The sequence below is a fragment of the Dermacentor andersoni genome, chromosome 10 (assembly GCF_023375885.2).
Source record: "Dermacentor andersoni chromosome 10, qqDerAnde1_hic_scaffold, whole genome shotgun sequence".
NCBI classification, from domain to species: Eukaryota; Metazoa; Arthropoda; class Arachnida; order Ixodida; family Ixodidae; genus Dermacentor; species Dermacentor andersoni.
The window spans coordinates 58,399,075-58,422,665 of record NC_092823.1 but is presented as its reverse complement, the minus strand read 5'-3'; positions in this window follow the sequence as shown (position 1 = coordinate 58,422,665).

The following is a 23,591-nucleotide window of genomic DNA, read 5'->3' as shown; positions in this document are numbered from 1 at the left end:
TATTTTTAAGCTCCTCTGTCATCATGGCGCTGCACCTCCACTTTATGGCTTGCCGAAGGTTCCCAAGCCTCACGCCCCTGTGCGTCCAATTGTTGACTACACCCACTCCCCTCTCTACAAATTGCCCACATACCTGCACCAACTTCTGGCTCCACTCATAGGGAAGAGCTCCGCGCTTGTGAGCAACTCCTGCGACTTTATTGAGAAAGTTCGTGATGTGTCTCTAGACGACGACGAGGTGATGGTTTCATTCGACGTGGTGTCGCTGTTTACGTCAATTCCGACTGACATGACTGTGGAAGGACTGCACTTCTGCTTTAGAATCTGAAAGGGCTTTGCCAGACAGGCCACCCATTGACGTTCCCGATCTCAAGAGGTGCTTCTGTTTCTGCCTTGGAAACTCGTACATCTGCTTCGACAAAGTCTTCTGCAGGCAAGTCCATGGTACGGCAATAGGTGCATCCGTCTCTGTTACTACTGCCAATCTTAGGATGTTGTGTTTGGAAAGTCGTGCGCTCGTTTCCTTCAGTCCTAGGCCAAACGTTTTTCTGCGCTATGTGGACGACTGCGTTTGGTAATTCGGCGCAACGCTTTGGATTCGTTCCCTGCGTACTAAACAGTCAGGAAAAGGGCACCCAATTTACAGCTGAGACAGAGGCCGACAGCAGACTCCCTTTTTCAGAAGTACTCGTCACCAGACGCGATGGAGGGCTCACGTTAAGCGTATACCGTAAGGACACTCACACTGGCCGTTACCTGAACTTTCAATCCGTTCATCCTGATGCCCACAAAAGGTCCGTTACTGCCTCCCTGCTCAACCACGCAAACCGCATTTGCACCACATCAGAAAGTCGTTCCACAGACTTGAACCACGTGCGAGATCTCTCGTAAGCGGCTATCCCACGTCTTCTTTTAGTGCTGTGGAACACCGCCAGTCCAATTCAGTCCGTCCGGCTAATCCCCGACCAAGAAGGCGGGCTGCCCTACCCTACGTTCCAGGGAGAAGCGAAACCTTGTCTCGCATTCTGTGCAGTTATGACGTTGAGGTGGTGCACGTGCCCATGTGTAAACTGAGACCAACACTCGTTGGCAGCGAGGACAGGCCTCCGAGAGAATCGTTTCCCGGCGTAGTCTATAAGATACCCCGCGCAGATTGCGACTGCGCATACATCGGTGAATCGGGCAACTTCAAACAGAGACTGAGGTAGCATCATGAAGATGTCGAAAAGAAACGAAGTTCTGAATGCCCTTGTCGAGCACACGGATGCAACGGGCCACTAGATTGACTGGAATCGCTCGAGAATTATCGGCCAAGAAAGAAACCCGAAACCACGACTGTATGTGGAATCGCTGGAGATGCAACAAACACGTCACACGCTTAATCTAAATAAGGGAACCCTCCCCCCGTCATACACGCGCTGCTTACGTAACTTTCTGAAGTTTACATATGCTTCGGTGAACTTTCCTTCATCCCATTGTGAACAAGGCTTCGGTAGGGCAGCAGAAACGTCTTTTAGATTTCGTCCTTTTTAGTACCTCTTTTGTTCAGTGTCCGTTGTTTTATTGCTTCTTGCTTCATCCCGACAAGACGGGCTTTTGTGACACCTTCGACTTCAAGGATGAATAACGTTCTCACCTGTCCTAATCAACGCGGTGTTTTTTTCACTTGTGAAATAACCCTTACTCAAATATCGAAGGTTTCTAGTAGCTTATCTGTACAAAGAAATACACATATTGCTCATTGTTCTTTTTTGTACGAATATCAAAGAATGCCATCATTATGGGTGATTTTTCCAACTACGCCTGGTCTTCAAGCCATCTGACACCTTCAGTTTCACAGCTCTCAACCCATGAAGGCAAACATTTACATTTGGTGCCTTGATAACTTATTTATGGGCTTTACGCGTGACACCGACAATATAAATTGGAGGTAAGCCAAAATTGGGGAGGCGGCAATAATTCGGGCTACCTGGGGCTCTTTATCCTTCACTTTGTTTTATGGATATGCTTCCCTCGCCGCCGGAATGAAATCCGCGGCCTCGAGCTAGGCAGTGCAATGCCATAGCCACTTGCTTCAGTATTTGGTGTTTTTTTTTACTGTAGTGTCATCACTGAGAGGAGTGACCGTGTAAATACTACTTATTTTGTTCATGCACGTTCTGATTGCGTGCCCCGACAACATTGTTAGTGTGCGCTTGATTTCCCGATGAGGAATTGATAAACGGACTCCTCAGAGGACCTCCTTCATAGGGATTCCGTAGCAACCGCTCGCTGTCGGGTTGCGTTGGCGAATCAAGATCCTGCAAAACCTCGCTTGGTTCACCAACCTGCGAGAAGCCAAATGAAAGAATGAATGAATTAATTAATTATTAATTATTAATTAATTAATGCAGCTTAATGGCGCTAGAGCCAGGATGGCCATAGAGAGCCATGCCCGTAGTGATGAGTTCGCTGTATAGTTATGTGTTGATGATACGTGGCTATAAAGCGGCCTTAAATATAGTTGCTCTAAAGTGCGTAGAATTTGTTTGTAGTAAGATTATAGCGATGGAGAAATGACGTGTACTATGAGTATTAAGATGCTTTGCGAAAGAATGATACGATATACAAAATATGTCAGATGCAAAAATTCACTGTGGGACTGCTGCTTCTTTAGAGCCTTTCGAACACAAGGGCGCGCAGACATGTGCTATACAATATTATCACAGCGGACGTCCGGAAAGATGATGCACTATTAATTTAATGGACCTATAACATGGGGGGAGAACATCATTAAAAAAACGAGGAGTTAAAGAGTGTTTTGGAGTTAAAGAGCTGTTCTTGACCAAGAAACATAGCCGGGTGAACGGGATACAATAGCAGTATTCAAGAGGAAAACGTTTCTTTCAACTTTGGCCTACCGGCACCAGGAAGAGGTTGGAGTTTCATTTCCAGTAAGTAGAAAATATTGTGTGCCAAATGTGTGTACTATTCTGAGACGACAGAAGAGGACAGCAGTTCGTGATTTTGTTGCGGAGGGTCAACAACGTAATAGTGGCTCTATCACGCGCCGCGTATTATTTATTTCTGCTTCCGACATGCATTGGCACGGGTTTCGCAGTTTCATTCATAAGGAAGGCTTCAGATCTGTCGCAGGGACAGCAGCATAGGATTAACAGCGTGTGATGCAATTGATGTGGCCATCTCGTCTACCAGAACGTTACCCCCGATGCCCCCATAGCCAGGTACCCAACATATTGACACGTGTACTTATCTTTATCGGGCAACCACGTTTCGCCGCCTAACGAATGTAATCGCACAGCGTGGGACGCGCCTGCATGTATCCGAAGTTTCTGGAAAGTTATCGATGCTTCTATCCGCTGTCTGTTATCGCCGAACCTTATGTTATCTGATTTCATCACTTGACGCGAATGGTGTAGAACTTTGGGGAAGGCACGCGGGTCCGAACGATTAGTCTGGAACATTCGACGACTGTTCTTTAAAAGCCGACGCGCTTGACCCGCTGATCAGATTTTCGACGATCGCAGACTGTGTTCGCCGCTATCGTTGTGCTTTCGGTGTAGCTTGTTTTGTGGGCATAGGTTCGCCCAATAAAATCTAGTTTTGCCTTTCACCGTATTGCTACTGTGTTCTTTGACGTGTTACGAAGAGTTGCGAAGAAATGGCTTTATTTACAGGAGATGGGCGATGATCGTAGCGTGATAGCAGCGCAGCTCGGCCTCTCAAACTCCTCGCTCTCTTCGTCTTCTGTCTTCTTGTCCGTGCCTTTCGTATCTGTCACATTTCCCCGCAAGCAGACGAAGCCCGTGGGGCGAGTCAGGATGGACAAGCAGGGTAGAAAAGCTTCAGGCGAGCAATATGAGTCAGCTGAGTTCTGCTTGATCGCCGACCATTGCACAGTAGGCGAGCTATGACGTAAGTGAGTCCGCTCAGGCGGTCCACATCTACAAATGGACCTGTATATTGTGACAACTTCTGGCACATTCTACGCTTGCGTTGCGGTGTCCAAAGAAGGACCAAGTCACCTTTTTCCAACGATACTTGTACGTGACGGTCGTCGTATCGCTCTTTCGAACGACTTTGCGAGGCCAGAGTACGAGGACGAGCTTCTACGGGCTTCTTCGGCGAGACACGAAGTTTTCGATACAGAATCATCACTGTGCAGAACGAAGGGTAAGGAAGTGTCCAGAGGGCTTCGCGGTAACCTTGCATACAGGAGACAAAATGGGCTATAGTTCGTGATTTCATGTGGCCTTTGCGCTCTGGCGGCGATATTGTCACGTAGCAGTGGCGATTGAGGACTCAGCAAGATAACTGGATGATGAAAGTAACATTATTGGGTGAACCTGTGCTCAGAAAAACAGGCTAGACTCAATGGTCAACGAAAAAGGCGAACACAGTCGTCAATCGTAGAAAATCTGATCAGCGGGTCAAGCGCGTCGGTTTTTAAACATCAATCGTCGAATGTTCTAGAGTAATCGCTGGAACCCGCGTGTCTTCCACAAAGCTCTACATTTTTCGCGTCGCACACACATGGGATCAGATTACACAAGGTTCCGTCACAGACACTGGATGGAAGCATCGATAACTTTCCAGAAACTTCCAATACATGCAGGCGTGTCCTGCGCTGTGCGATAACATTTATTAGGTGGTGAAACGTGTCACTCAATAAAGACAAACAAGTAGACGTGTCAATATGTCACCGCCCGCCATGCGGTCCGGTTACGGTGTTTCATGCACCAAGCAATGCACATCGATCCGGACAGGTGGCCGATCCTTCAACGGTACAACATTAACGCGCTAGGGTCGACTGGCCGGCCGGGCGGCGCCTTCTAACGGCGCAAAGTGACGAGATCGACAAGTTGTTGCTGATCTCATCCATTCGCATCATAGGAAGCCGCTGATAGGCCGGTCAGTCGACCCTTGCGCGATACTGCTCGACTGTACGTCATTTTACAGTAAAGATGTGTATTTCTAGGTTCTCGAAAAAGTTGGAGCCGTGTAGATCAAGAATTCGTCCCCTTACATGGGCCAATACCCAAGATAGGGCAGTACCGGGCCGGCGTGCGGCGGAGGTGAAGCTCATAAGAACAGATAATACACTTTGACTCGCGTCGGCCATGCCTGCGTTCGTACCCCTTTCTCTTTTTCCGTGTTCCGAGCGCTTCCGTATCCTTTCCTTTCCGTCCGGTGTCCCGTGGTATCAGTCCCGTGAGCGTGCTGCCCACCAACACAGCGAAGCGGAAAGAAATGCGAACCGTCCATGCGGCCCCGATCCCGCCAAATTGGAACGTTACACCGGATCAACGGCCATTTGTGTGGCCTCTGTTGTGCGTGACCGCGGAGTGCACGGAAGTGCGTGTCTGTTCTACGTGCCAGTGAAAGGTGTCGTTTCAGGTTTTGCAACAATAGACAGGTATGCTTACCCCGAGGGTGCTTCAGAATCTTGCGAGGCTGAACATAGTGGAGGAGAAACTAGTCGTGCCTCTCCTTTCATTTATGTGCATACGGCGTTTAACACACGGCAATGGACAGGTCACCATTAAGGGACCCACATGCACAGCTTCGCTGCTCGTTAACCTTCACTCAGAGGAATGACACCTAATTTTTCAAAGCGCATCGGGAAAGGTGCGAAGAAGCAAGTAATTGAGGGCAATTCCAGCAAGGCCAAGTCCGCCTTTAGTACACAAGAGCACCGTCCTTCTGCAGGCACCTCTGAAAAAGCGCACTGTTTATAGCTGAGCCAAACAGACCTTCGCAGCCGCATTTCGATGGGGGTCAAATGCAAAAATACCATTGTGCTTAGATATAGGTGCACGTTAAAGAGGCGCAGGTTGTTCAAAGTGCTGTACTACCCCACTATGGCATGCGTGAATATCTGATTGTGGTTTTGGCACGCAAAACCCCATTATTGATATAATTCAAAATTATTGAGGATTTCAATCGCTACTTACTAATAGATCCTAGTGCTTAGGCACTTTTGCCCTGAAGGGCAAAAGTGCCTTTTTTGACACTCGGAAAAGATCCAAGATTGCGAAGACATCGTCCAGAATATTTACAAACAAGCTGTAACTCTCATGGAAACGCTACGATATATTGGATACTTCAGATCTCAGGCGCTACCGTTACAGGAGAGCTTTGGTCGTTAATAGTAGTCTAAACGATAAGCAATGTTCAAGGGTCCTTGCACATTTGAAATTACGTGTGTCAGGTAAGGCGACGCAACATTGCTATGCTACCGACCCCACAATGTTGTCCTTACAAAAAAAACTAATGAATGTCGCCTAGAAAGCTGCATATAACCAAGTACCAACACTTGCCTGCGTCCCTGGCAATGAATTCGCTTGTATGGGTGCATCATCTTCGATTACTGCGTCTACTTGACCACCATCGCCTTGCATATTGCTCCGTCGTTCCCACGGTAGATTTGTGGCTGCGTACGTTCGAGTGGATCCTTGTTGCAGCCTTACCCTTCGTTGCGTGGTCGATTCTAGATATGGCTCTAGAACGACTATTTCGAAGCGCATGTATGAAAAGTCACGTGTCTCAAACGTTGTTACGACACATAAGCAGGTCATGCATACGTTGCTCGTGAGAGGCAGAGGTAATATTATTTTGCTTTTCATGCGCCTTCAGTTCGGATAGTGGAAAGATGGTATCAGTCGTTTCCCATATATTCGTGAAGACACGCAGCGGTATTGTAGCGGTCGGCTTCGTATTGCATTACATTTGTTTGCTTCATATATTCCCTCGCAACTAGGTTTAATTAAATATGTCTGAAAGATTCGCTGTCTCTCAATAATATATACAAGAATAAGCTTTAGAATAGTAAGCTGCTGGGCTTCTTGGTTTCACATCATTTTTGCAAAGTGGAGCGCAGAAGTATAGCGTAAAAAGGAGACGCGGACTGGAAATACGCTCACTTGCAGCGAAGTATATTTTCAAGACAAACCACCAGGAGCGCTTTTGCGCATGCGCCGCCATGGAGAATTGTGAAAAAGGCTGACAATTGTTTTCTATAAAAAATCGCCAAGCAAGAGAGCATGTATCACTACATTAATAATGACTGCTAGTGTAGGTGATAGCCACAAAGGCACGTGCAATTTGCCTGACAGAAATAATCCCAAAAAACATAAGAAGAAGATAAGAATAAGGCATAACAAAAACAACACCTGTGGAAAAGAAACAGATGAATCCACGCATCTCCTGTGCCGCCGATGTGCGATATGCAGGCTGCCTAGCAAGGAGAAGAACAGAAAATTCTCAGGGATTCTGAATAGTCTGGAAAAACTAAGGTTGAACGCAGGGACTTTGTGCTTTATTCTGGGAAAATTAGCTATCAGTTTATTGGAAGGGAACGAAAGTCGCCCTATTCTGGCTCGAGTTAAAGAGAGGAATCGTAAAGAATTGTCTTTGACGCCGTGTCGTCGTCTGGAAGAGTTGCTGGTTTACAGTCAATGACCGATTTTCCGGACGCCCGATATTTGTGAAATATGCGATAATGCGGGCTGCTTAATGGTACCACCACGTGTCCCATAGAGTAAGTGCATAAGAGTGTTTGTAATTTCATACGCAAGAACTCTTCGTTGTCCGATTTTTCGGACTTTGGTAGCGATTGCATCTTCGAAACGGCATTAATCAAAGCCAACACCACCGTTTATATTATGTCGCCGCCTCGAACAAGCGCGTTCGCACGCTTATCCGCTGGTAGCCGTAGCCACCACCGCAGCAACGCTAGGCTTAGTTGCTTAGAGGATCGCTATTAAGGTTCTTGCCGTCCGGTGCCATGTTTTTCATTAAAACGAATCGCCGCTGTCAGTAATGGCACTGTCTCAGCCTCTGTAGTCCTCGCGATTGCCTTGGAACCTTACAAAGCATGCGCGTTGCATAATGCCGGTTCCCGAAATCCAGCTTCGCATTAGCACACTGGTGTCACGAGGTCAAGCGTATGTAAAATATTGCGTGGGGACGGGCAATTGTCACGGGACACACTACGTTAGGAGGACAAAAGAAGCATATAGAGTGCTAAAAAGTGGGCACTTCCTTTGCTGCTGCGGCTTAGCAAAGAGATGAGAAATAGGAGTCGGATTCCTGATTAATAAGGACATAGCTAGTAACATACAGGAATTCTATAGCATTAATGTGAGGGTGACAGGTCTTGTCGTGAAACTTGATAAGAGGTACAAATTGAAGGTCGTACAGGTTTACGCACATAGATCCAGTCATGATTACCAGGAAGTCGAAAGCTTCTATGAAGATGTAGAATCGGGGATAGGTAAAGTAGAAACAAAATATACTATACTGATGGGCGAGGAGGAGGAGGAGAAACATTTATAAAAAAGAAAGGACAAGCAGGTGTCTTTCTGCTTGCACGGGAGGCACCTTTAGTCCAGGGCTCCTGCGGCTCTTGCTGTCTCCCGGGCCCGCCGCACCAGTTGCTGCTGGTTACGAGGGTCCGAACTAGTCAGCACGGCCTCCCACTGTTCGGGTGTGGGGTTGGGTATTTGCGGGGCCGCCTTCACGTAGGGGCACGCGACTTCAATGCCAGGGTAGGCTAGACGCAGGTTGGACAGAAGTCAGTGGGAGAAAATGGCATTGGTTCTATGAATAGCAGGGGAGAGTTATTAGGAGAGTTTGCACAAAAGAATAATATGCGGATAATAAATACCTTCTTCCGCAAGCGGGATAGGCGAAAGTGGGCGTGGAGGAGCCCGAACGGTGAGACTAGAAATGAATTAGACTTCATACTCTGCGCTAGCCCTGGCGTCATACAAGATGTGGACGTGATCGGCAACGTGCATTGGAGTGACCATACGAGGGTAAGAAATCAAATTAGTCTAGACTTGAGGATGGAATGGAAGAAACTAGTACATAAGAAACCGATCAATGAGTCAGTGGTAGGAGGGAAAATCGAGGAATTCCAGACCAAGCTACAGAACAGGTATTCTACTTTTACTCAGGAAGAAGACTTTAGTGTTGAAACAACGAAATACAATCTTATGGCCATCTTGAAGGAGTGTGCAACAGAAGTCGGTGGTAACGTTGTTAGACAGGATACGAGTAAGCTATCGCAGTAGAGCAAAGATCTGATTAAGAAACGCCAATGTATGAAAGCCTCTAATCCTACAGGTAGAATAGAACTGGCACAACTTTCGAAGTTAACAAGCGTAATACAGCTGTCATAAGGAAGTATGATATGGATAGAATTGAACGTGCTCTCCGGAACAGAGGAAGCCTAAAAGCAGTGAAGAAGGAACTAGGAATTGGCGAGAATCAGATGTATGCGTTAAGAGACAAAGCCGCCAATATCATTAATATTATGTATCAGATAGTTCAAGTGGCCGAGGAATTCTATGGAGATTTGTACAGTACCAGTGGCACGCACGACGATAATCGAAAAGGAAATATTGTAGAGGAATTTGACATCCTAAAGGTAACGCCAGATGAAGTAAAGAAAGGCGTGGGATCTATGCAAAGGGGCAGGGCAGCTGGGGAGGATCAGGTAACAGCAGATTTGTTGAAGCACGTTGGGCAGATTGTTCTAGAAAAACTGGCCACCCTGTATACGCAATGACTCATGACCTCGAGCATACCGGAATCTTGGAAGAACGCCAACATAATCTTAATCCATAAGAAAGGGGACGCCAAAGGCTTGAAAAAATATAGACCGATCAGCTTACTGTCCGTTGCCTGCAAAGTATTTACTAAGGTATTCGTAAATAGAATCAGGAGCCCCTTAGACTTCTGCCAACCCGAGGACCAGGCAGGATTTCCCAAATGCTACTCAACAATAGACCATATTAACACTATCACTCAGGTGATAGAGAAATGTGCAGGATATAACCAACCCTTATATATCGCTTTCATTGATTACGAGAAAGGGTTTGGTTCAGTCGAAAACTCAGCAGTCATGCCGGCATTACGGAATCAGGGTGTAGACGATCAGTATGTAAAAATACTGAAATATATCTATAGCGGCTCAACAGCCACCGTAGTTCTCCATAAAGAAAGCAACAAAATCCCAATAAAGAAAGGCGTCAGGCAGGGAGATTCGATCTCTTCAATGCTATTCACAGCGTGTTTACAGGAGGTATTCAGAGACTAGGATTGGGGAAAATTGGGGATAAGAGTTGATGGAGAATATCTTTGTAACTTGTGATTCGATGATGATATTCCTTGCTTAGTAACTCAAGGGACCAATTGCAATGCATGCTCACTGACCTAGAGAGCAAAGCTGAAGGGTGGGTCTAAAAATTAATCTGCAGAAAACTAAAGTAATGTTTAACAGTCTCGAAAGAGAACAGCAAGTAACGATAGGTAGCGAGGCACTGGAGGTGGTAAGGGAATACATCTACTTAGGGCAAGGAAGCGACTGCGTATCCAGATCATGTGACTGAAATATTCAGAAGAATAAGAATGGGCTGGGGGGCCTTTGGCAAGCATTCTCAGATCATGAACAGCAGGTTGTCATTATCTCTCAAAAGAAAAGTGTATAACAGCTGTGTCTTACCAGTACTCACCTACGGGGCAGAAACGTGGAGGTTTACGAAAAGGGTTCTACTTAAATTGAGGACGACACAACGAGCTATGGAAAGAAGAATGATGAGGTGTAATGTTAAGGGATAAGAAAAGAGCAGATTGGGTGAGGGAACAAACGCGAGTTAATGACATCTTAGATGAAATGAATAAAAAAATTGAGCATGGGCAGGGTATGTAATTACGAGGGAAGTTAAGCGAAGGTCATTGAGGGTTACGTACTGGATTCCAAAAGAAGGGATGTGTAGCAGGGGGCGGCAGAAAGTTACGTGGGTGGAGGAGATTAAGAAGTTTGCAGGGACAACATGGCCAGAATTAGCAGAATAGCGGGGTAGTTGTAGAAGTATGGGAGAGGTCTTTGCCCTGCAGTGGGCGTAGTCAGGCTGGTGATGAAGATGACAGTAAGAATTCCATAATTATACACGTGCGCACCCCCCATCTCCTGTTACAGTACGAGCACCGATATGCTTAGTAAATATACTTTCAGGCCTCGAGAGATTATTCGGAAACTGCTTTCGAGAATTTGACCTTTTAAGGGCAGTAAAAGACATGCATTATTTTTTCGGACTGCCCGATTTGATTTTTCGGACGTATTCATGGCTCCTAGGGAGCACGAAAAATAGGACTGTACAACTGACCAAGACGATGCTTGAAATGGGCCGTGGAACGAACGCGAGGCGGAACGTGGACAAGAACAGAAATGACCGTCCCATTGAGGAATGATCTGGAAAAGAACTGTACCGCCTTTTCTTTGAAAGAGCTTGAGCTCATAATGCAGTGTTGGCTGACGCAAAGGTGCAGCTGAGCCGCATTCAAACCAAAATAAACTCTTCAAAGCCATGAAACACAAAACGGAGGCATTGTGCGTGGGCTGAGAGTATGTGAGGATAGTTGAGGCAGATATTCCAACTGTTGAGAACATGTCACTTGTGACAAAGTTCGGGCCTAATACCAATGATCTTGCGATCCCTGGATAGAAATAGCTTATTTTCCAAAATACTTGCTTCTGTATGCATCTCTTTTTATTCGTATTTGAAAATGTTCGACGCGACTAAAATGGCCTTTACCATTTATCTTTTCCGAGTATATTTTATTTGCTGTGAATTTTACTGTCGCCTGCCTTCAGTTTTCTACGTTGAATAAAACAAACAGTACTCCTTACTATAGAAACTGGATTCAGTTGTTTTTTTATTTTTTGAAATGTTTACTTTAGAGTGACAGCATCGGGCGACGTGGTGTCAGCGTGTCTTGCCTTGAAATAATGTTCTCTGTCGCTCAAGAAAAACCTAGAAATCTCAGGGAACTTGAATATGTCAACTTGGTAGGCACCCTGTATAATATGGGAAGTAGTATATACGACTTTCGGAAAGTATATGGAAAGTGGTAGATGCGACTGTGGGAAAGTTTATATGGGGCAGACGGAGCCCTGTCTAAATGACAGGCTAAGAGAACATTCTTCAGCTTTAAAGACCCTGAGTAACTCCCCGCGTCTACCTATGCTCTGCAGAGAGTTTTCTAAGATCCCCTTTCCGACAAAACCGAGAATATAAGCAAATGTAATGGCACACTCGAAAGGGAAATCCTCGAGGCTCGTCAGATTCACGCTGGTGCTAACCTTTGTATTAGTGCCTCGTCAGTGCATCGAATGGATAAAGAATTTACGTACCTGGCCCTTGGCTGAAGTTTCTGAAGGAAAGGAAATGCCGCTCACTTTGCGCAAGGGCTAGTCTGCCGGCTGCTGGTTATACCGGCGCTGCCTTTGAATTGCTAGTTTTCCTTTCACGCATGTTCAAAAGCAGCAGCGTGACTTTTAAATAACACTATATTGCTAGCTGGCTTTCTCGTCTTCGCGTTGGCGTTTTTGCCCGTCGCATACAGGATGCCACGAGGGTGTACTCTCCGAAGCAAATCAATATGAACGCTCCACAAACTGCATCCTCGCAACAAGCTCCGCGTTACATGGGCTGGCCCACGCTCGAAATCGTATGCGGAGACGGTGGACGAATGCGGAGACGGTGGACCAATAAACAATGCGGAGATGGTGGACGAATTCGTCAAAGAGTGCCGCCAGCTGAAACTTGCAAAAAGCCGACACCACGGCGACATCTTCCTGTGCCAATGCTCCAAGTTGCAACATCACTGGCGGTGTTGCCGCGATCGTCCGACGAGAGATTGAGCCCATCTATCCGGTTGCCTTCAAATCGACCTCCTTTAACGCACCGGAAGTTACGCTTTAACTGATTCAGGCAGTCGTGAGCCATGAGCTCGCCAACATGGGTCTTCACTCCATGTGTTTTGTCCATCGTACTGATGCAGGGTATCTATCTCCAAAAGACGCCAAGCAAAATGACCTTGGTCCTGTGCAGCTACGTGGCATTTGTATATTTTTAATATCCATTCATAATAGTTGGGACACCCTGTATAGGTTTGGGCATGCACTCAAATACGAAGCATAAATTGGGCCCGCCCTCACCGTTACCGTGAATTGTTTGGACGTGGAGGAAGAAATGAAGACAGAAGGCAGGGATGTTAAACGGAAATGCTGTGGATGGCCATCCTACTCTGGGTGATGGGGGAGAGGGAACAGAAAGATGAGACAGATCGATAGGAGGGAGAGGAATGCTTCGGTGAGCTTTCCTCTCCCTCCTAGGCAGCAGCAGCGAACGAAGTGATGGTCCTACTGTTTACCTCCTCAAGGCAAACTGAGCGCTGAGAACCCACACCACGCACAAAGGTACGAGCTGTTGACGCAGCTAAACCCTGCCCCCAACGCAGATCGCTCTCAACATACAGCCGCGCGACCGCGCGCACCCGCCACATACGCAGTCGCAGCCTGAGTAGAACACCACCCCACTATCATCCCCCCCCCCCCCCCCCCCCTTGGTGCCTCGCAACGATTGGTGCCTCGAGCGCGACGGAAGACGGCGCGCTTCCTTCAGCTCTCCAACAAGCCCTCTCGATACTCGTCTCTTGTAATGCGCCGACACAACAGGGGTGCCCGCGGATACATGATAATGTGATTGCGTGTCAAACGCGTGTGTAAAACTCGCGTCCACGTTGGCATGCCCTCTAAGGTGCAATGTCTGCGAGGCAACATATGATTGAAAGTAATAGGTACGTGCGCGACGAGCGAAACTAAATGAGTGGACAGCCACAGGCTTTGCAGGAAGTTGATAGCTTGGCCTCTCGCAAGGCTTTTAAAGCAGCACAACCTAAACAACTGGTGAGTGCCTTTTTTTAGCATCAAGGTACAGGCAGCGTTTCGTGGAAGAAAATAAAGAGAACAAGAATTCCTAGTCCAACGGTTAGAGCATCTGGTTGCTCTTCTCGCCGTGAAATGTTTGATGCCAGCATTGCAAATGTAGCTTCTTTTTTACAAAACAAGGTGAGAGAGAAATCTAGAGACATTCACTGATGCGCGTGAACAGTCATATTTATGGAAGTTTACGTGTAGAACATTCTACAAAGCAGCCTTCCACCTTGATTTACCCTATTGCGACTGATATCATTTCTAAAACAAATGTGGCATGCCGGGTCTACAAATTTTACAGCTAGAAATACTTGACATCAGTCATCTTGTTATGTAGTATAGCGCTTTACTCTGCATGCTGCAGACTATTCGTTTCATGTTATTTTCGTCCTATGGATTTCGAATTTTCCACAATATTGCGGGTGCACGTAGGCAACGCATTTCTTTTGTTCTTATTATCGGTCATATATTTTTGTTTAAAACTATTTATATCTTTCCCTTTTTTCTTTCTTTTTTTTTCCGCAGTGATATTTGACAGCACTGAACCTAGCTTATGTATTACGGTTCTGGTTGTGCTTATGTTCCGCACATTTGTTTTAGTAAATTTTGCGCCTACCTGTTGTACAGAGGTTGCATGATTTTGCAGAAATGTACCATTTTCATGTTTTCTTCAGCTCTGCTAGTGCCAAAATAGGCGCTTCTGAACTACTTAAGGTGCTCGTCGCGTGTTTTCTTTCAGCCATCTCTATCTATATGGTACAAATAGAAACGAAATGCGGCATATTTGATTTCATATAGTAATCCCGCATGCTTTAGCTACTGGCGTCTTGGCCAATCCCTATATTGATTACGCAACGTGTTATAAGGGGGAAGCAATGAAGCAGCACAACAGCCATGCGCACTACCTTGCTCCAATGGGCTGCAAAGAATATAGGCGTACTATTGAACACGACATCATAGACACTTTGTTATCATCATGGCTGTTAAAGTGAAAATATAACTTGCTTTTTAACAAGGGTCCAGGATCGTAGGCAGTAGCAGAGGGAATCTGCTCGTTGCGTGGGATTGCAGCTGTGCACATTTGGAGTGACAAGAGGAAATTTTTAGGCAGTAATGCCTCTACACTGACACACGAATTCAGAGACACGAACCATTTATACCGCTTCTTTCCTATCATACATTTCACTTCTATCCACTCGCATCAATACGGACGCCTGATTGATTGGCAAGCTCCAAAACGTGGCTTCAGCCAAATTTTTCACAGAGCGCTCGAGATGAGGGCATAGTGTTGGGCCATACGTAGCATTATTTCATGCTGCATCGGAGGAATGAATGCGAGGTGGAATCTTCGATTGGCAATCTTGGATTTCGAGTTGCAATCCTCGCAACCCTCTGTATATTTTTTTGCGAATTGCTCAATTAACTTATATTATATCTATGCACATCGGGATACGCCTAAACCAAAAACGAGAGTAAGGACATCTAAGATGCCATTGTTAAACTTACCAGGACACTTTTAACGAGTGAAAGCATGCCAATGCTGGAATCGCAGCAGCCCCGTAACATATATTAATTTTACACATGGGGACATCGTATAACAGTAAGTCAACTTCGCTGGCAAAGACGGTCGGATTGAATGAATACGAGAAAAATGCAACCAAATTTACTCGCTCTTCTTTCTTTTGCCTCATGAACACGGTTTCACTTTATGCTTGCTTATAGCGCTGCCAATATTACATTCTCTGTTCGGCAGTGGGCGAAGTGAAACAAATGGTTCACCACACCACTCTGACATGAAGATTGTGTTGGGCAATAAAAACTATGAAAAATAAAATTATATAAAACAAGAACTAAGCCCTGCCTGCTGCACCTAAGTATTGCAGGGCAGCAATTTCAAACTGGGCGATGTCACCAGCACTCGTAACGAAAACGACAACGTTCTGATGCTGATAACACAAATCGTAGCGCTCGCCACTGAGAGCCAATTCTGCAACAGAAATGTACCAATGGTACTCCTCAGCTTCAGCAGTTTTTGAGCGCACAAAATCACGTCCATATTCACTTGCGGTCACCACTAATTTCTGAAGGTTTAGGACTCGTGTTCTAATGTAACGCTCTGACTGGTCATAATTAACGATTATATTCTGAATCATTCACAACGTTGAATCACTATAGCTTTCTTTTCCTGATTATCAGACACAAACACTCAGAGCATAAGAGTCGAAAAATGTTTGCCTTAGCCGCATTAGCCAATGCAAGAACTGAGATTAATTTTAAACGTAGGAACGTTTGTTAGTGCTTCAAAGTAAAGCGATCTAAAAGGTGTCAAGCGATTATCATTGGGGAGTCGAGGACGTAAGATACTAAGCTACACCGCAACTATTGTTGTTAATACATGGAAAACAAAGCTGAAAAATGTTTGACAGTGTGCACCGCTACCACACACACCACATACGTGTGCTACACGTATATCCAGTTCGGTGAAAGTAAGAAGTGCATCAGGTATCAGGCACTAACAGTGCTGGGCAAATAATGCCAAGTTTTGCGCTCCTTCCAGACTTCAAGAACAGTGGCGCTCGTGCATGTATATCAAAGCCTAGAAGGAGCAATACTATAGTGGACGAGACTGACATTAATAAAACAGCTCACAAATTCTTTTGCACAAGATAGAAGTGTGTTTGCGTGAAATTATTTGCTGTGGCAACTGCGATGTGCACACAAAGTAGTCGTACAGGTTATGTTGCTTGTAAGCCTGAAACATGGCACATACCTATATAGGCGCATAACCATTGCTCATACCCACAATAGCGAATTGTCCGGCAGCAATATATTTGGCGGAAAGTGACGTTGAAAGCATCTACAACGACAGTATACAAAAATACATTGCAGTGATACCGTGACGTAGTTTACACACAATCTCAGACTATTTACGGGCGCAAAGTTTTATAAACAATAGTACTACAAAATATACTAAAATTGCGCAATATATTACAAAGAAAACAAACCGGCCAAAACAACGTCATTTCCCTCGTGGCATAAATTGTAGCCGAAGGTTTCGCCTCACCGCCAACTTGAAGGACCCAGTTTGGATATTTGAAACGTCTCATGGAGCCTTATGCCCATCAAGCCTTAAATTAAGACGGCAACGGCCTCCATGCATGTGCTCGAAAGTTTGATTTACATGAGAAGTGAAATTGAAAAAGTCGTTTAAATATACGTAAGCTTTGAAAATTATCTAAGAAGCCCTGCAGCTGTCCCGTTGGGAAAGTTGTTGCATAGACATTTTCTAAGAGAACGATGTAAACAAATAAATCTGTATTTAGTAGAAAACGAAGGTAAGAATAATATATCTATAGTGTGCAAATTAAATATAGGTAAATAGTAAAAGGGCGCAACACCACAATTAAAATGAAGTATTATGCCAACCTTCTGGCCGAACAAATGTGAATAAAAGTTATATAAAGTTAGGCTGTTAACTAAATAGATATCCTTTCTTAAACTGGGAGGGTGTTAGAGTGCTAACATTAGTAAACGTGGCAATTTCGATTTCCACAACACGCAATACAACATCATGCGCAAACGAACTTGCCTACATCACTAAAGAGTACCGAGAAACCTAAACTATATCTTTTGTACTATCACGCATATATAATTACCGGTGCACTGCTATAATATTTGCTTTTTCATTTCTCTATTTTTAAATTAGTTTTTACATAATTGCATCCGCAAGCCAAAAAATAGATCTAAGCCCACTGGGATCTTGCCTAGCTTCCCTTTGCTTGTGAACGCTTCTGTCTGACGAAGAAGGCTACCAAAACGGAAAGAGAAATAAGATGCTAGAATTCACTGGGGAAGAATGTTGTGCTCACAGGGAATAAGTTAAATTTCGGAGAAAAAGTTGAAGTCTGCTTTGTTTACAGTTTTCATAGAATCACCAAAAATTAATTGATCGTCTTGTTCAGAGCACTCCCTTTCCTTGTTATCTTTGTATCTGTTCTATTACTTCTCCTTTCCAATACTGTTGACCAGTGTTCCTGCGTGAGTCGCATACCAAACAAATACGAGGAGCCATGAAGGCTTTTTTTTTTCTGTCAACTACAAAGTTCCACTGAATAGGCGTTGGAAAACACATGATATTGTTTAACTAGTACAAAGCTGAACGCGGGCATAAAATTGTATGTCCGGCAAGTGTTCGTGATATGATCCAAAGCAATAGGGTTCTCTCTACCCCGTCGCGCCCCAAGAAAAAGAGAAAGAATAGAAGTTCTGGCGCTTTGCTGTATTTAAACTTTCATATTTGCGATTGCAAGAATACTCATAACAGAATTCACGCTAGAGCTGTTCGCGACCCAAAAAAAGGAAATAGCCAGCGGTATATTTTCACTTGCATTGCGCTTCAGACAACATCTGCCAGTGTCTGCAAATGTTCATAGCGCTCTTGCTGTTTGACAAAGAGCTAAGGATGGTCGCTTGCAAATGTTGTCCATGTAAATCTTACGATTTTTACATCAAGGCTTCGGGAAAATAAGATATTTAAAGTACTTTTTCTATATTTAGGCTTCTTGCATTTGTTGATTCACTCATTAAGGCTTGTTGTCACTTAATAAGCCTGGTTGAAATATTATACTTGTCGTTAAAAGGCCGTGCTGCAAAGTGGAACACCGAGTCAAGAACAGCACGTACAAAGCTTCTAACGTGCTGATCTCGTCTCTGTGTTAAAACTTTGCAGCGCTGCTTTTTAATCATAAGTGCTCTTTCACGCTCGCATAATTTTCGAGAGTACCTTGCCCGATCACTGTTGCTGAGGTGAAAGGGACCTTAATACAATTTTCACGATATTGTAAAAACGTACTGAGTCGTTAGAGCAGGTGCTCCTTATCTTTAATTGGCGCATGTAAATGCTCCGCGTAAAACGTGTCATATATAATAAGGTTTTAAAATGTACATCGCTGCCCATCGCAGCAAAGTGCTCGGCGGAATTTTCAGCCGCCCCTACCCATATGATGTCAATTATCCAATTGACGTCAGTAGTGCGAGCTATCTGATTCGCTGCCCAGGGCGCGTCGTCAATAATTTTTCCACCTTTATGATGAACAAATGATGCAGGTAATAGTTGGGATGTTAGCTAATTTGTTTCTATAAAAAGAAAGTAACAGAAAGAATGCAGAAGAACAATTTAACACTACATTAAGCACTTCCGGCACACAGAAGCGCCGTCTGCTTGTGTTACAACCTGCTCCATATTGACGAGAGCCTCCGCGGTCAGAGTCAGTCTCAGCCTTTTCGTGAGCACTACGATTCAAATTTGTTGCGCTGTGGACTGCAAACGTAGCGACTGGCAATGTGTCTGGCTGCGACTTCGTGTCCCTCTGCAAGGCAGCAGACGAGCGGACTGGCTGCAGCGAATCGTACTGCCACTATCCGTTTGGTGTAAGCATTTGCGCCTATGCAGCCGTCACTTTACACCGAGATTGCTAACGCAAAAGCGTTTCACGAGTCCGGTACAAGGCTAAATGCAAGCGCAAGGAGACAGGGCCAGGCCGTTTGACCATGTCATTTCACGGGATGAGCAGAAGCGCAAATGTGAATGGTCTGCACGGTGAAGCCACCTGGTGGTACAGAGCTTAACCACACACAGTAGCAGTAACGAAATGTATTCTTCTTTGCTGCTGGTGTAAATGTTTCGCAGGAGTGTAATGGTTAACACGTTGTTTATGTAAATGCTTGAAATAATTTACACTTGGTTGGAGCAATATTAGCGCTTTGTTTGGCTGATTAATCTCTGCGACAACAGGCGGTTGGACCGTGCAGACCAATCAGGCCACTCACGTACGTCTATGCTATAGTTCCTTCATCAGCTTGAGTTTATGCCTTCAGCCATCCGTCGAAATGCTCAGTTTGCCTGTGGTTACCGGAATACCCGACACGTTCGGCGCTTTGACCGGATGCCGGCAAAGCACGCTGCTTCGGTAGGTCTCGCTTGGGGTCGACTGCCGAGCAGCTAGCGAAGAGTTCGGGGTGGCTTCCCGCGTTCGCTCCTAGAGAGCCGGAAGTTGACGACACGACGTCCCATCATGACGCAGAGCCAGTCAAGGCGGAGCTTAGCCCCGATCACTCGGCGAATGAGTTGAGGAGAAAGTGCACGACTATGGAGGAGGGTAACTTCTAATGGTTCGTAGCTCTCCTAATATGAGGCATTTCACACAAATGATGGTTCGAATGGTTAATGGTTGCTAAACCCTACGCGTCTACAAAATTTGTCCGAACCGTTTCAGGGGCCCTTTACTTGTACCTTCTGAGCTGACGAGCTGAACAGCTCCTTCATATTTCGTTTACTAAACCACTTGCTCACACCTGCCGCAATTCTAAGCTCGAACGTAGTTACGTTGAACTATTTTTGACGATAGCCATCCTCTTTATTTAGGCGGAGACCTTCTATTCTGAATCGCTCATATGACATCAGATCTGTTCACTTGTTACAAATATAACCTTATCGGGTGTGTAACTTCAAGGCAACATTTGTGCCAAATTTATGTGCTCGAATTACCAGTAACCGCTTTTATTGTCAAAGACTCGATTTAGTCATAGAGGAAACAGATGACTTTTAATTGATACGGGAACCTCCTTGAGCAACGCCAAAGGTTGTCAACAGTGCGAGCACAGCAAACACACAAGGCGTAATGAATCGACAAAGACGCAGAATGGCTAGATGTGCGCTTTCTCTTGCTGCTTTCATCAACAAAATCAAAGCGAGTTTGACACGGTGTGAAAAAAAATGAAAATTTCAAGGCCACTTAGAATGCATACGAACATTCCACTACACATTACCAGGTTCCACCAGACTCTGGTACCAGCCCTGGTCGAGCGCTGCATTTGGCAAAGTGCAGCCCAATACAATCCCGGCCCAAAGTTAGTCAAGGTCGTATGAATTTCAGGCCAGCGTCGGGGCCAACTTGTCCTATGCAAAATGCCCATTGCGGGGCCATATAATTGCGATTATCGACACTAGCTGCGGCCGATGGCCTCTGTATGACGAATACGGTATATTCGCTGGCTCTAGAGCACGCAGTAATTATTTCTGCGAAACATTTCTCAGTAGCATTTTCATAGTATTTTCCCTACACTATCTCCATCAGTAAGTATCTAAGAAAACTTGACATATACGTGTCTGAAGAGCAAAAGCCGTAAACAGTGGCAAGTAATAACGCAGAACAGTACAAAATACATTTGTAACAGTTTCCTTTCGAATGAATACGTACCAAACAAGCATTTTCTGTGGATCAACGTGGCTAAGACTGGTAAACATGAAAATCTTATTTACACAGAAATCAGTGCCACATATTCATCTTTAGTGAAGCTGGTGGAAGACTGCGAGTGAGGAAGGGCCCAGAAATAAATTGGAAAATAGGCTGAGGACACTGCGCTGGTCAACTGTATGACGGTAAGCAGGCACGTACCCAGGATTTTTTTTCGGGGGGGGGGCCCACCACCTCCACCATCATCATCATCATCATCATCATCATCATCATCATCATCATCATCATTCATCATCCTGTTTTATGCCCACTGCAGGACGACGGCCTCTCCCTGCGATCTGTAATTACCCCTGTCCTGCGCCAACCAATTCCAACTAGCGCCCGCGAGTTTCCTAATTTCATCGCGCTACCTAGTGTTTTGTCGTCCCCGATTGCGTTTTCCTTCTCTTGGTACCCATTCTGTAACCCTAATGGTCCAACGGTTATCTAACCGGCTCATTACATGACCGGCCCAGCTACATTTTTCAGAGAGCGAACAGCTACCTGTTCGCTCTCTGATCCAAACCGCTTTCTTTCTCTCTCTTAACGTTATGCCTAGCAATCTTCGTTCGATCGCTATTTGCGCGGTCCTTAACTTGCTCTCAAGTCTCTGCCCCATATGTCAGCACTGGCAAAATGCGCTGATTGCACACCTTACTTTTCAATAATAATGGTTAGCTTCCAGTCAGGAGCTGGCAATGTCTGCCGTATGCGATCCAACCTATTTTTATTCTTCTGTGAATTTCCTTCTCATGATCAGGGATCCCTGTGATTAATTGGCCTAGGTAAACGTACTCCTTCACAGTCTCTAGTGGCCGACTGGCGATCCTGATCTCTTGTTCCTTTGCCCGACTATTTGTCATTATCTTCATCTTCTGCATATTAATATTCATCCCCACTCTTACACTCTCTCTTTTAAGGTATCCAATCATTTGTTGTAACTCGTCTGCAATATTGTTGAATAGAACAATGTCATCGACAAACCGAAGGTTGCTGAGCTATTTGCCGTCGATCTTTACTCCTAAGCCTTCCCAGTTTAATAGCTTGAATTATTCTAGCCACTGAGTGAATGGCTTTGGAGAAATTGTGTCTCCCTGTCTGACCCCTTTCTCTGTAGGTATCTCCCTGCTTTTCTTGTGTAGAATTAAGGTAGCTGTAGAACCTCTGTAGATATTCTTACGCGAAGGACGAGTCAGTAAGACGAGAAACTATTTACAGATTATATTTACAACAACGGTTGCAGCGCTGACCGGTTAGATTCACAGCGCGAGCACAGTTCGTTCTTCCTCCTCTTTTCTGGAGTGATGGCGCCCACGCGCCTCGTTCAAACAAATACCACACGCATGTAGCAATAGTTTCCAAGCTTTTTACGTAAGCGTTCTGTACTCCTGGATTACGTAGTGCCTCTATGACTGCTGGTATCTCTACTGAATCAAATGCCTTTTCGTAATCTATCTAAGCCACATAGAGAGGCTTATTGTACTCTGCGGATTTCGCGATAACCTGATTGATGACATGGATGTGATCCATTGTAATGTATCTCTTCCTGAAGTCAGCCTGTTCACTTGGTTGACAAAATCCAGTGTTGCCCTTATTCTATTGGAGATTATTTTGGTAAATATTTTATATAGTACTGGGAGCAAGCTAATGGTCCTATAATTTTTCAATTCTTTAACGTCTCCTTTTTTGTGGATTAGTATAATGTCTGGATTGTTCCAGTTTTCTGGGACCCTTGCAGTCGATAGACACTTCGTATAAAGAGCCGCCAGTTTTGCAAGCATTATGTCTCCTCCATCTTTGATTAAATCGACTTTTATTCCACCTTCTCCTCCCGCTCGTCATCGTTTCATGTCTTGCAGGGCCCTTCTGACCTCATCGCTAGTTATAGGAGAGTTTCTGTATCCTGTTCATTACTGTTTCTAAGTGAGGTATCGTCACTCCTCTGGGTACTGTATACAGGTCAGCTTAGAATTTTTCCGCTGCTTTTACTATATCTTCTAGATTGCTGATGATATTATCCTTCTTATCTTTTAGTGCATGCATCAAGGTCTGTCCTATGCCAGGTTTCTTTTTTACTGATTTCAGGCTGCGTTCATTTTTTACGGCTTCTTCAGTCTTTCTCATATTATAGCTTCGAATATCAGTTATTTTCGCCTTGTTGATCAGTTTTGACAGTTCCGCGAATTGCGTAACGCTGTGCGGCCGCCAGTACCATACAACCGCGTAGAGCGCAGGACACTGCGATTCTAGACGTACTGCGCCCACCGCAAAAGGTTAGAAAAACACCCACATAAGCACAGCAGAGAAGTGGCTACGTGAGGCGGTTCGACCGATAACTGAAGAAGCGTCATTCAAAACAAGTAATTGTTCTCCACTTGCGGCGGCGTTTTCTCTACTTCCTTTTTAAATAAAAAGATGTTGATCCATAATATTCTCATAAACAACGGTTATCTTTTTTATTGTTCGCTTTTCCTTGCAATTTGGTTGTTGCCTTGGCTCTCTCCCTTAGT